Source organism: Dermacentor albipictus, chromosome 7 (assembly GCF_038994185.2).
Source record: "Dermacentor albipictus isolate Rhodes 1998 colony chromosome 7, USDA_Dalb.pri_finalv2, whole genome shotgun sequence".
NCBI classification, from domain to species: Eukaryota; Metazoa; Arthropoda; class Arachnida; order Ixodida; family Ixodidae; genus Dermacentor; species Dermacentor albipictus.
The window spans coordinates 108,265,248-108,279,873 of record NC_091827.1 but is presented as its reverse complement, the minus strand read 5'-3'; the positions used below and the strand labels follow the sequence as shown (position 1 = coordinate 108,279,873).

General features: G+C 48.1%; 1 protein-coding gene across 1 annotated transcript in view; it reads left to right on the top strand.

Annotated features, from left to right (window-relative positions):
- LOC135903488 (amine sulfotransferase-like) overlaps positions 1 to 14,626 on the top strand; it is a 62,769-nt gene that overhangs the window by 32,846 nt on the left and 15,297 nt on the right. The gene's annotated exons all lie outside the window — the stretch shown is intronic.

The following is a 14,626-nucleotide window of genomic DNA, read 5'->3' as shown; positions in this document are numbered from 1 at the left end:
GAGGCCAGCGCCATCGAGGTGGTGTCGCTAGGAACTGGGCGGGACGCTACGTGAATGGCAGAAGAGCTGGAAGAGAGGGGCTTCTGTTTGATTTGCCGCGAAACACAATTGTGTTCCTCATATATTAAAATTGCAATACAACTCTAACATGTCTGTAGGTTGAGTGTAATTGTACTTCACGATTTTCCGGACGCATTCTCCTTTCAGAAATTCAATTGCTTCAGTACCGTATTTGCGCTAAACTGGGGTACTGCCTAGTTGGGTATGCGTGGTTCGGAATAGTGTTTCGCCCACAAAACGGTTGATGCTGGACGCGCGACGCTGACGCCGGACTTTCAGCGACGCGGGGTCCTCGACACTATTACGTTAAAAATGCAGGGTGGGTGCACCTGCGACTGCAACATCACTCCACCGTGGTGTCGAAAATTTTATTTATACTTTTAACCCTTTAACTGGCAATATTAGAAAAGCTTGGTGTAGAACATTTTTATTGCTTCATTTACTCATTACGGTGCTCAAATACAGACGAGATGAAATATTGAAGAGTTTTATAAAAGTGGGCGAGAACGACAATACGACGATTATTAGGACATCACGACCGCGATCACACACCTAGTAGACCGCGCTTGTAGGCAGCTTGGCTGACTAGGTCGCCGTAAGAAGCAGAATAGATCGATAACGACGCTCAAACACCCAAACGCTTGTTGGGAGCTTGATTTAGCGGAGGCAAGTAATACGCGTTTTGGCAGGTTGAGGAGAAAGAGTAGACTGGCTTTATTTCACCGTGAAACAGGTTTGCCGTGTGGCAGTGGTGGCGGCCCTCTCGGGCAGCCACCACACGTCCAAAGAAAGAGAAAGGGGCAATGACCCACAGGTGGAGGCCCGGCGAAGATGGCGGGTGTTTGAGTGTAAATGACGGAAGGACTGAAGCGTTACTGGTCAACATAGGCTGGTTTCGCGTGGTCGCACGACACTCTCTGTTCTTGGCCGCATACGCCAATATTGAAGGTTTTCTCTGAACGCGAAGCCCCAGGAAAGGGGCCTTCGTAGGACGGAGTCACCAGTGGCTTGATAGAGTCGCGTCGCAGGAAGACTTGCGTGGTTGTTTCCATTGTCGGCAACCTAAACCCAGGCTACAAGCGGGAGATGCGTGGGGGTGTAGGCCGAAGCTGGTCGAGCCAGGAAGGTAGCCACTTTAAGTTCACCGCCACCGCTGGCGGAGTGCCTTGCTGGGTGCCGAAAAACTGGCCTGGAACGCGGATTGCTAATCCATAGAGCATCTCGGCAGCGCTGATTCCAAGCTCATCCTTGATTATTATTCGTAGTCCCAGTAGAGCTAGGGCTAGCCTTTCAACACAGCGCTGTCTGTCTAGGGTGGCAGTCAACGACGCCTCCAGTTTCGGTGGAGACGCTCTCTATGCCGTTGCTACATGGGCGGTAAGTCGTGGTGTTATGGAGGCACGTGCCGAGCAGTCTCGCCAAGGCAGAAAAAAGCGAGCTTGGGAATTGTCGCCCTCGGTCTCTAGTTATTCGCAAAGGGTACATTACCGCGAAGCCCACGTAGCACTAAATGCTCCCGCCACTGTTTCGGCCGTGAGGTCTTTTAGAGCGTCGCGTCAGGCCACCTTGAGTACTGGTAGACACACATGAGAAGGTATCTGAAATCTTGGTAGGGCAGAAGAGGCCCCACCAATTCTAAATAAACGTGATTGAAATGACTCTCTCGTGGGCGGAAGGGCTGCACCACTGAATACGTGTACAGGGTCACCCTCACGACTATACAAAATGGTTTGTGATAAGCCTTTGTGTCGCTCTGATGTTGGGATGGCTTAGCCTGTGCAGTGAATTTAATGTTGCTGACGCTAACGTTCTGAGTATGGGGAACTGTTTTTCTTGAAAGCAAAATTTAACGGCTTGTGGTCGGTGAAAATGTAAAGAATGTAAATAGCCTTCAAGAAGAAATGGAAATGCTTGACAGCACAGTAGATGGTCAACATCTCCCACCCGAAGGTGCTGTAGCAAGGTTCTGTGGCTAGAAGGTACCTTGAAAAGAAACTCAGCAGCCTCCAGTCTCTGCCATACTGTTGCGGTAGTACTGCACCCAGTGCCGTAGTTGACGCGTCAACCATAAGGCTAGTTAGGGTGCTGTGCAATGGATGGATCACCAACGTTGCAGTAGCCAAGAGTGTTTTGGCTTCCTGGAAGGAGTGTTCCTGCTGCGAGGACCAGTGGAATGTAGGCTGTTTTTGGCGCAGTTCAGTAAGCGGCCGAAGAACTTGCGCAAATGATGATATGACGCGCCTGTGCAAATTTATGACCTCTAGAGACTAGCGCATCTTTATTATAGAGGTTGGAAACGGGAAGTCCTCAATTGCCCCAACCAGTGATTCCAGTGGCTTGATGCGTAGGGGTGAAATGCCATGGCCGAGAAAATTCAGGGCTCCAACACAGAAAATTGATTTCTGAGGCTTTAGGACTAGGTCACGCTGATCCAGCCCCTCAGATAGAAGGCAAAGATGCTCTTCGTGTTCTTCGTCTGTGTGACTTGCAACGAGTATGTTGTCAAGCTGGAGAACAATGAACTGAATTCCGTGCCTAATCTCGACCATGAAACTTTGAAAAGTTTGCGCCGCATTCTTCAAGCTGTGGGGCTTACGGAGAGACTCAAACAGGCCAAATGGAGTAGGAATTGCTGTCTTCGGAATGTCCAATTGCTAGAGAAAGGATAAATAATGCCCAGCTGAAGCATGTGTTCCAACTCACAGTGGACGACTTCCAACCTCAGTCCCACGAGCCTCCGTGGCTGCGTGGTGACAGGTCAACCTGTAAAAACTTTCGATGAAACGCTGGTAGTATGCGCAAAGCTCCAGGAAGCGTTGGACACCTTTCTTGTCGGTTGGTTTTGGAAACGTGGCTACAACGGCAGTTTTCGTGGGATCGGGCTCACGCCTTCCGCGCTGACCACGTGTCCCAGAAACATCAGCTCCTTCTGGCCGAAATCACACTTCTGAGGCTTAAGGGTAACGCTAGCCGATCGGATGCCTTCGAGAACTTGCCGCAGTCGTTTCAGGTGGTCGTCAAATGTCGCCGAAAAAACAACCACGTCGTCGAGAGAGCCGAGGCGGCTTTGCCACTTCAGACCAGCGAGAACGCTGTCCATCATTCGCGGGAAAGTTGCTGGTGCCGAACAGAACTCCAAAGGAAGTACCCTGAATTCGTAAAGGCTATCTGGAGTGACGAAAGCAGTTTTTTCGCGGTTTCGTTCATCTACCTCAATTTGCCAGTAACCGTTCTTTAAATCGAGAGACGAAAAATGCTTAGCTCGCCGCAACCTGTCTAAAGAGTCATCGATACGTGGTAGTGCGTATACGTCCGAAGAACTTGACCCTTCTTGGCCCCTTCTTGGTGACATCGTTGAGGCGTCGATAATCAACACAGAAACGAAGCGTTCCGTCTTTTTTCTTGACCAGAACGACCGGGGACGACCACGGACTGTGCGAAGGCTGAATGACACCATCATGTAGCATCTCATTGACTTGAGCTTTAATTTCCTCACGTTCTTTCAACGAAACACGATAAGGCTGTTGTTTGATGGGGCGTGCGTCGGCGGATGTCGTCATTCGGTGCTTCATGATTGGCGTTTGGCCCACCTTAGTAGACCGCGCGAAGACCGCCCACCTTAGTAGACCGCGCGTCTCTTTTCCCGGCAGGGGCGTCTGCGTAAGCAGGCGTTTGGTGTGTTGCGACACCACGGACCCGAGCACACGAGGGTTGGACCCTCCCGCGTGTAGCCGTGCGCTGCTTAGCCGTGTCTGGGGAAAAGGGGATCCTGGGGGTTGAGCCGAAGCTGGGTGTTTGGACCTTTAAGGCCCCTCGGCGGAGGCAACACACCTCTTCGGCCTCGGCTTCACATAGACGGCACCTCCAGGCTCACCCACCTGGAGGAAATCGGCAGTCGCCTTTTCCTGTCTCTCTCTTCCTACAACCTTCGTCTTTCCCTTACTTTCCACCTTTCCTGTCTCCTTCTCTCTTCTATTTACTTCCTTCTCCTTGGCGGCAAGGGTTAACCCTGTGTGGTTATCCAACCTTGGGTACACCATATTTGGTTATAGGGGCGGCGTACGACTAGCGTCGGGCAGACTTGCATGCAAGTTCTGCCGCGTCCCCTCATTGGGCTCCGTGGTGGGCGGTCGACGCTGTTGCGGAATTTAATACATTTTCATGGAAACTGCTTTCCCCAAACTTCCTGATCGCCCTCAGAAACGAGGGCGCACCGAAGATCTCGTTCAATTTTTCGTACGACAAGTCCACAACTTTCCTCGATTCCACGTGATTCACTCAGAAAAGCCAGACAAACTAGTGCGATCTATTTCACCGTTCCTTGTTACCAAGTCTTTGACCGAAGTTTTCGGTACAGGATATAAGGTGTCGAGAATGTCAAGTGGTGATCTCCTTTTGGAACTCCAAAATCAGAAGCAGTATGAGAAGCTGCCGAAACTTGTCTCATTTGGGGAGACCCAAGTAACAGTAACCCCGCACCGTACCATGAACACAAGCCGCGGTGTTGTCTCGGACGATGACTTGCTGGAGCTCACTGAGGATGAACTCTTGGAGGGCTTCAGTGACCAGAACGTTATCAATGTTAAAAGAATTAGGATCAGGCGTGACAGCAAAGAAATCAAGACCAAACACCTTATATTGACTTTCGGCTCAAGTATTCTGCCCGAGTCTGTAGAGGCCGGGTACATCAAGCTCCGTGTTAGGCCATATGTGCCAAATCCGCTTAGATGTTTCAAATGCCAACGCTTCGGCCACAGTTCGCAGAGCTACCGAGGCCGTCAAACCTGTGCGAAGTGCAGTGAACACGAACATACTTCTGAAGCTTGCGTGAACACTCCCCATTGTGTAAACTGTGAAGGCGAGCACGCCTCATACTTGCGGTCGTGCCCGTCATGGAAAAAAGAGAAAGACATAGTCACAATCAAAGTAAAGGAAAACATATCATTCAAAGAGGCACGCAGGCGGCTAGCATACTTGCCAAAGAAAAGCTTTGCCGAAGTGGGGCGTCAGGGGGCAGCGTCACAACGGCCTCCGGCGGTTGTCCGACCCACAGGCAGTGAGTCGGCAGCTATGCCATCTGCCCCCGCGGCGGTTGCAGCTAGCGCTGCTCCGTCAACCCTGAATGAGGGATCATCGACCCCGAAGGTTGGCGCAGCCGAGGCTGCCCTGGCCTCCCCAGCCCCTTCCTACGCTGGCAACAGCCGGTGCAGCCATATCCTTCAGGGAGCCCCATAGACCTCCGGGCTGGTGGGCGCAGGGGTCTTGCCCTCCAAGGCGGGACCCTCCCTAGTAACTTCTCGCTCGCAAGAGCACGTGTCCGGCGCCTCACACGAGGCAATGGACACTACACCTACTCTCAAGGTGCACCAAGCGCCTAAGGAGCGGCTAGGCTCACTCGAACGCTTCAGAAAGAGCTAAAACCCGATTACAGGGCCTCGAAAGAGCTCTGTAATCTAAGGCATCGCTCCGTTTCCGTCCACACAGCACCAACTTACTTTAAATAGGGATACACAAATCATACAATGGAACATCAGAGGTCTTCTTAGAAACCTTGATGATGTGCAGGAAATCATCCGCCAAGACAATCCAAAAGTGCTGTGTTTACAGGAAACGCACCTAAAATCCAAACACACAAACTTTCGCCGACAGTACATACCTTTTCGCAAAGATCGCGATGATGCTGTCGCATCATCGGGCGGTGTCGCCATTGTTATCCATAAGAGCACTGCGTGTCAACTTTTACAGCTACAAACGCCTCTCGAAGCAGTGGCGGTTCGAGCTGTTCTCCTAAACAAACTCATCACCATTAGCTCTGTTTACATACCCCCAAATTACAAATTAACGAAACATGAATTTCAATCCTATATAGATCAATTGCCAGAACCTTATTTTGTTCTGGGCGATTTGAATGCGCACAGCTCCCTGTGGGGCGACTCTCGTACAGACGCGCGAGGTCGTCTTGTTGAACAGTTCCTTTTTTCTTCAGGTGCGTGCTTGCTGAATAAGAAAAAACCCACGTATTACTCCCTAGCAAACAGAACCTTTTCTTCAATAGATCTTAGCATAGTTTCCCCGTCCATACTGCCCGAACTCGAATGGGAAGTTACGAACAATCCTTACGGGAGCGACCACTTCCCTATACTGATAAGAACATCTAAAGAAAACGAATATCCTCCGCAAGCTCCTAGGTGGAAGATAGATACAGCCTACTGGGAGAAATTTCGAACTCTCACTAACATCTCATGGGCAGACATATGTTCTTTAGAAATTGATGCTGCTGTGGAGTATCTTGCATCATTCATAATAGATGCAGCATCAAAATGCATATCCGAAGTGAGTTGTCTAGCATGCAAACGACGTCTACCGTGGTGGAACAACGAATGCAGGATTGCCCGTAAGAATCAGAACAAGGCGTGGGGGTTGCTACGCGCTTCTCCCACTGCAGAGAATCTTATGAACTTTAAAAAAATAAAGTCCCAAGGCAGGCGAACCCGCCGACCGGCCAGAAGAGAAAGCTGGCACAAGTTTTTATCAAGTATTAACTCGTTTAGGGATGAGGCCAAAGCCTGGAACAGAGTAAATAGGATTAGAGGGCGTCAAACACATTCACTCCCTCTAGTAAATGCACAGGGCGATACACTGAAAGATCAGGCCGACTCACTTGGGGAGCACTTTGAGAGTGTATCAAGCTCAAATCATTATTCGCAATCATTCCTGAAATATAAACAAATCGAAGAATGCAAGCCACTCATCAATAAATGCCGACAGAATGAACCGTATACTTGCCCTTTTAGTGCTGCCGAGTTGAAAGCTGCCTTGAGCGCATGCAAGAACTCTGCACCAGGATCCGATAGAATCATGTATGAAATGCTAAAAAAATGGCTGTGGCTTAGCTAAGGTTAAGCCCAGGATGCGAAGCATACTAGCCTTTATTTTAGTTGTTGAACCACTGTTTAGCCTGGTGAACTGCTGTTGCTTGGCTATATTTCGTTCGGCTAGACGAAGAAACAACTCATGCGTTACTCTGCTTCGCCTTCAAGAGTGGAACGCGACAGCATTCCCGTCGACCCGCCAAGGGGTGTAAGACAATGGGCTACGGCGCAGCGACTACGCGCCCCGCATTGGACGCGGTGAGCGTCGAGCAACGCAGCGTTCGGCGCGGCAACGAAATGTGTGCCTGAGGAAGCGACGCCCGCCTGAGCTAGAAACAGCTCGTTTCTAAGGCAACACCGCATTCACTAGAGGCGCTTTTGTACCGTTTTGAAGCGTCGTACTCGTGGCTCAGTGGTAGCGTTTCCGTCTCACACTCCGGAGACCCTGGTTCGATTCCCACCCAGCCCATCTTGCAAGAGTTGAGCCAAAGCCACCTAGAAACAAGCGCAGCTGCTTATATACCGCCGCGACGCCGCGAGCGACGGCGCGAGTTGGAGCCCCGTTTCTCCTCTGTCGTGACGTCACGGTGTCACGTGGTATTGAAGGCGACACCGCCGCGCCTGAGGAGCTGGGTTGAGCTCTCGTAATATGCTTCGCATAAAACTTACACAATGACACGCAACTTACATTACTCACACTTTTCAACACCATCTGGGATGCAGGGTACCTTCCAACCACGTGGAAGGAAGCCAATGTGGTCCCTGTTTTGAAACAAGGCAAAGACCCTTCCTCAGTGGCAAGTTACCGCCCGATAGCCCTCACAAGTTGCATTTGTAAGGTGTTTGAAAAAATGATAAATCGGCGACTCATTCATTTCCTTGAACAGAGCAAAATGCTTGATCCTTATCAGTGCGGCTTCCGAGAAGGGCGCTCCACAACCGATCATCTCGTACGTGTTGAAGGGAATATCCGGGATGCATTTATACATAAACAGTTCTTCCTATCGATATTTCTCGAAATGGAAAAGGCGTATGAGACAATGTGGCGTTACGGAATCTTAAGAGACCTATCAGAAATGGACATCCACGGTAATATGTTTAGTTTAATAGAAAGCTATCTGTCAAATCGTACCTTCCGGGTAAAAGTCGGCAATGCACTCTCACGCTCTTTTACGCAAGAAACGGGTGTACCCCAAGGAGGCATGCTCAGCTGCACGCTCTTTATCGTGAAGATGAACACGCTTCGTGCTTAACTACCACCCGCCATCTTTTACTCTGTCTACGTAGACGACATTCAAATAGCTTTCAAATCTTGTAACCTCGCAGTCTGCGAGAGACAGGTACAGCATGGCCTGAACAAAGTGTCAACGTGGGCAGACAGGAATGGATTTAGGATCAATCCTAACAAAAGCGCTTGTGTTCTTTTTAAAAGAAAGAGAGGTCTTCTCCCAGATCCTTGCATAGAACTGCGTGGACAACAGATACCTGTAAACAAAGAACACAAATTTCTAACTGTCATACTTGACTACAGACTCACTTTCGTCCCCCACATTAAATATCTTAAAGAAAAATGTCTGAAAACAATGAACATAATCAAACTTCTATCCCAGGCTACATGGGGTAGTGACAGAAAGTGTTTAATGAATATCTATAAGAGCCTCATTCGATCACGACTAGACTATGGTGCCGTGATCTATCATTCTGCAGCCCCGAGCGCGCTAAAGATGCTAGATCCGGTCCACCATCTAGGAATCCGACTGGCCACTGGCGCTTTCAGAACGAGTCCCATACAATGTTTATATGTAGAATCAAATGAGTGGTCACTTCATCTGCAGAGAACATACATCAGCCAAACATATTTTCTGAATGTCCACTCAAATCCACAACATCCGTGTTTTAATACCAATAATGACATGACATGCTACACTCTTTCGCAATCGTCCCTCCGTAAGACAGCCTTTCTCGCTGCATGTGAGGGAGCTTAGTGAAGAAATGCACGTTCCACTCCTCGAGCTTCCCCTAATGCATCCAGCCAAGCTGCTACCTCCTTGGGAGTGGCAGCTCATACAATGTGATATATCTTTCGTGGAAGTCACAAAGCATGCTCCAGAGATTGAAATCCAAATGCATTTCCGGGAACTCCAGTACAAATACTCCTGCACTGACTTCTACACAGATGCATCGAAGTCACGCGACGGGGTGTCCTATGCAGCCGTCGGTCCATCCTTCTCGGAATCCGATTTACTGCATCCGGAAACTGGTATCCTCACGGCTGAGGCCTACGCAATACTGTCGACCGTGAAGCATATAAGGAAATCAAAACTCAAAAAATCAATTATATATACGGACTCCCTAAGTGTTGTGAAGTCTTTGATATCGTTCTGTAAGCACAAAAATCTTATAATGATTGAACTCTATTCCGTCCTAAGTAAAGCATATGTATCTAACCAGCATGTGATAATATGCTGGGTGCCTGGACATAGGGGCATCCAGGGTAACGTGTTAGCGGGCCAAATGGCCACATCAATTGCATCACACACTGTTAATTCTACCGCTACAGTCCCTGTCGCAGACCTGAAGCCTTGTTTAAGAAGGAAACTGCGAAACTACTGGCAACACATGTGGGACCTGGAAACAAATAATAAGCTGCATGTAATAAAGCCACAGTTAGGTTTCTGGCCTCCTGTAACAAAATCACGCCGGACAGATCTCCTATTCTGTCGTCTAAGAATAGGACACACTTTTGGCACGCATAACTTTTTACTTACTGGAAATGAGCCCCCAACCTGTGGGAGATGCGGGGAGAGGCTGACCGCCCTCCATGTCCTCCTGGAGTGTCGGAAAGCCGAATCTGACAGAAAGAAACATTTTCCATTAGCATACCGTCAGCACATTCCCCTTCATCCTGTAATGTTACTCGGCCCAGAACCACTCTTTGACACTAACGCAGTCCTACACTTCCTGAAAGATGTTGTGTTACATGTAATTAGACCTATACGTTCATAGCGTCTCCTCTCTCGAGAGGATGCCGCTGTGATAGCTATTTTGTATAGCACATGCCTCTCGGCCCTTGCGTTTCAAGGGCTCTGGCGAGGCAGTAGTGCTCTTAGACAATTTTAGTCTCTGGCATATTTTATATAATGCATCATTCCTTTTAATGTATTTTAGTGATCACAGTACATGTCTTCAATCATTGCCATAATTTTATTACGGGTAATTTTTATGCAATTTACACAAACTCTTTTAGGCCCCTCTACAGCCAAGGCACATTAAATTCACAGAGCCCATCGGACCACGACATATTCATTACCACTAGCATGGCGCTCTTTGGCCATACCTGGCCCTTGCGCCATTAAACCTCAAACATCATCAAAGTGTCTCTTTTATTGGTTATGCTTCGCACATTTGAAAGCAGCAAATGTATGTTTCGTGGAACAGGAGGCGTAACGCTTGTGATAGGACAAGGAAGTGGCACGACCTGCAGACGTAGACGCGGACGGGAAATCGTTCGAACTTCAGGCAATGCCAGATAAAGTAGAAACGTCGTCGTCATGCATTCGTCCTAATAGCGTGGCATGATGCCGTCGCGGTCATTATATTGTCTTCGTTCCAACATTGTCATCCAACTGTCGTCGTTCCGCGTTGTCACACGGTCGTAGATGTAGTAAATTAATTTTATTCGGTCCCGCATCAGAATTATATAATGTTTTGCATACTTGTATTTACGAGAACGGTCTTCTTGCCTCTGAGCGCGTTGCGAGAATTTGCGTTGATAGTTTTATGACCCCAATGGAATTTTATCGCTGTTCCACATTTGTTACGTGCGAAGAGCATGTTTATGTTCAACGGAACGGGATCTCTATTGGATCGTCCGTAGCCCCAGTCCTCTGCAACCTGTTCTCAGATCTTCTGACAGAGCATTGGCTCGGGCCCTTGACAATGCAAATGTGCATAGCGTTTCTAGATACGCGAATCATTTTTTTGTTGTTTTAAAACACAAACCGTGTATGAATACCCCTAACCTGGTGAATGGAATGTTAAATGAATTCAAGCAGCATGTGAAGGGGTTGTCCTTCATGAATGAGCGGCGTAGTAATAACAATTTGCAATTTCTGCGTATGAGCCTCACGCTCTGAGAGGAACATATTTGCTTCGCCTACTATCTCAAATCTTTTAAAAATTTGTTGTTCTATGAGTCGGACCACTCAAAAGTCATTAAGACAGGTATTCCCTCTGTGGATTCGGAAGGTGCGCTGGTGTGATATTGACCTCTCCAAATCACGGAGAGCTTTGACAGTCCAGTCAACCGGCTTTACTGAGCTTAGTATTCTCGCTCTCTCGGAGCTGTAGCTGACTCTCCTTCAAAAATTGAAAAGAAAAAGAGATGAGACGGCATCGAATGGAGGAAAGGCCTACAGTTGTACCTTACGCACATAAGTTTGTGAAGGACCCTAAGAAGGTAGCTAATAGGTGCAAGGTACCTTAAATTAGGGTGACAGTACAGGCTACAATTCATATTTGCAATACATGGCACGCTTGAACAAGGCACACGTGGCAGGTGGGCTTTGGAAAAATACACATTTAGAAACGCATACACAATATATGGATACGCTGGTGGCGGCGGACGCTTCCGGCCCTTTTTAGGTATCGTGGAACAAACATCGATTCGTGTGGACCTCATAAGGAGCAGCTGGTGTACATCCGGATAATATGCGACCCATTTTTAACTTTATGTATTATTTTCCCGTGTTTTCCGGGCTTGCCTGGATGATTTATGCTGCTAGGTCCGTCGCTTACCTCTACGGATATAATTGTGGATATATATGCGAAGGTTATATAAAACTACCACCGAGATTACTTGTACAACTATTGTATGCTGACGAGGGTGCAGATAAGAATGATCATATTTATTATACTAACTTTCTACGAATAAAAATATGAACGTGTAGTGTCAGCTCAAAGGCACCTCCAAACACACCTATTAGTTAATAGATTTGTGAATTATATTTCGCCGATTCTTTGGTTCGCTTTAATTTGTTTAGCCATTAGGTATGTTCCACGGTGAATGGGCCCGTTCTCGGCCAATTCTGCAGAATGGGTGTGTCGCACTGTTGCACAAGACGTTCTGAATCCCTAACTGTTTCCTGATATGTGTCCTACTCTTCTGCGCACACACCTGTCATCGCCATTCCACCTTCGACAGGCATCATGGAGCGGCTTCGTGATCACGATATTGCTACGTATACATCTCACACTGTGCGGTCGCCAGCATTTGGAGTTCGCGTTTCGGCATAGCTTGTGAGCGATGCAGCACGTAAACTTAAAAATTGCCTGACAATCAAGTTTGAACTTTCTGCTGGGCAAACATAACATTCCATGAGGTTCCACCTTTCGTGGGATGAAAGTAAACTAAACTGTGCGCATCACCGTGCGTACGTTTGTGGGTGCGCGCGCGCGCGCGCGCGCTTGTTTGTCTGTGCGTGTGCGCGTGTGCGTGTGTGTACGTGTGTGCATGTGTGCGTGCGCACGCGCGCGCGCGTGTTTGAGTGTGTGTGTGTGTGTGTGTGTGTGTGTGTGTGTGTGTGTGTGCAGCATGAAATTGATAACGCCTGAGTTATAGCAAGGAAGCGAGGACGACAAAGTGCAGTGCCCGGCTCCGCTTTTTGCCCCGGCACCAATGCTGGCATCCCCAGTGATTCTACGCGCCCGAATATGCAATGCAATTGAGATTGTGAGGGGAATTTATTCAAAATTGTAGCGCTTGGTCTTTTGATCTAAATTCCGTCTCTTGGAGAGGAGCCTCGCTTAAACGGCGTAGGCCAAGTATAGTTAGTATCACTCGTTTTGTGTGAATGAGTGCACATGTTGTGACTTTGACTGGCAGCCTTGGCAGTCTTGACAGTCTTGACTGGCTGAATTGCTCCCGTCAGTGTTCTTCATGATCTACGCGTATTCAAATAAATGCAGGTGTGGCAGTGGTCATCCTTACGCTTGTGCGAGAGTAGCGGTAGCGTAATGGGCAAGATCCCGATTTGCAGTCTCACCTCGTCGCAGAATCGCAGCACTCTCATAGCATCGCATGAAACAAATGTTAGCAGGAGGAGAACGCAACACCTGGTCTTCACAACAACAGGTGCACAAGAAATTTTAGCGCGAGGACCAAACCTAACGAAAAGGAGATGCTGAGGTCCGTAGATGTAATGTATACAGTGAACGCATAGTTTTGCACGATTAGCAGACATTTTCGCAACATGAACGAACGAAGTATTTCACAAAGAATACACCATCGTCAGTACATTAATTCAGTCTTATTGCAGTAACGGTGAGAAGCGTGATGTGGTGTGGCTTCGTTTCACCTTCGCAATATGCGTGAGATTTTGTCACGCATAATAGAAGCTCTTCTGTTTTGCGGCGTGTAACACCTCGAATGCGTGGCTTGAAGCTATTCTCTGACACCATTCATTTATGCGCGTATCTCCAGCACTCCTGCGCATCACACCTGCCAAGCGCGAGCGCGTGCAGTTGCGATTTCACGTTTGCAAAGCATAACTTGAATTTTATGCATGACTTTGACGCTACTACGCCGTAACGCTTAGTACGCGTAATCATACTCAACTTTCAGCACGGTTGCAATATGAGCCAGAGTTTTTCACTCTTAGTAAACATTCTTTTCAAAGTCATAAATTCGGCTGCGTATATGGGTATGCTGCGTATAAAGCCTCCAGAGCACGATCTGCAGTTATTTATTTTACGCATCGATTACGAGTGCGTCTTGGAGACTTTGTCGTCCAGCCCCGACCTACCTACCCAGCTCTCATTAGCGGCTTGGGGCCAGGAACTCCTGGACACATATGGGACCTGAGAAGGAGGTTCCACCCCGTCTGGTGCCAGCGCACACCAACCTTTACTAAGGGCTCAATAAAAGTTGATTCTCTCTCTTGGCCACTTCTGTCCGTCTGCCTGCCAAGCCTGAGCTCAGTTGCTATTCCACACTTCTAAAGCCTCACTTCACTTGTACGTTCGGTTTACGTATTAGTCGGATTGCTCATAGGTATGCCCGATAGAACCTTTGTGGAAAGCCCACTTTCATGCAAACACGTCAGTGGTCTGCGAAAAGATTTTTATAGAAATGAACGCAGTGGTCGGTATGTGGAGTAGCGAGACCTTCGCTCATCTGTTCAGTATCAACATTCTTATAAAAGAAAAATAACTCGTTCTCATTTAGTTACGGGGAAGCGGCGACTGCCTCTTCCACATTATACTAGAAAGCCCAACATTCTACAGTGATCGCTTATCAGGAGAGTTAGGTGAGTAGCGAATATACAGATAATACGGATACATAAGAAATGCTATGAGAACGATACTATATTTATACAAGTTCTCGCAAGTTATGCGAAGAATTCATGAGTCCCTTTTTGCTTGCATTTTAGTGAGCACTTCTGAAGGCCACCGGCGCTCGTGTTACATGTATTAAGGATGTTACATGGTAACGCGCGGCTAAATGTTCGTTTGCTAATTTTGCAGTATTGGAAGAATAAAATAAGAAAGATTAGAGTTATTCACGGAACCTTCGATTCTAGCGAGACCAACAGCTGTGGCACAGTCTATTTAAATCACACGTGAAGCGGTGCTGACCTGCTGCTACCGCTGCAATTAACTTCACACGGGTTCACCGCTAATGGCCCACACCGCTA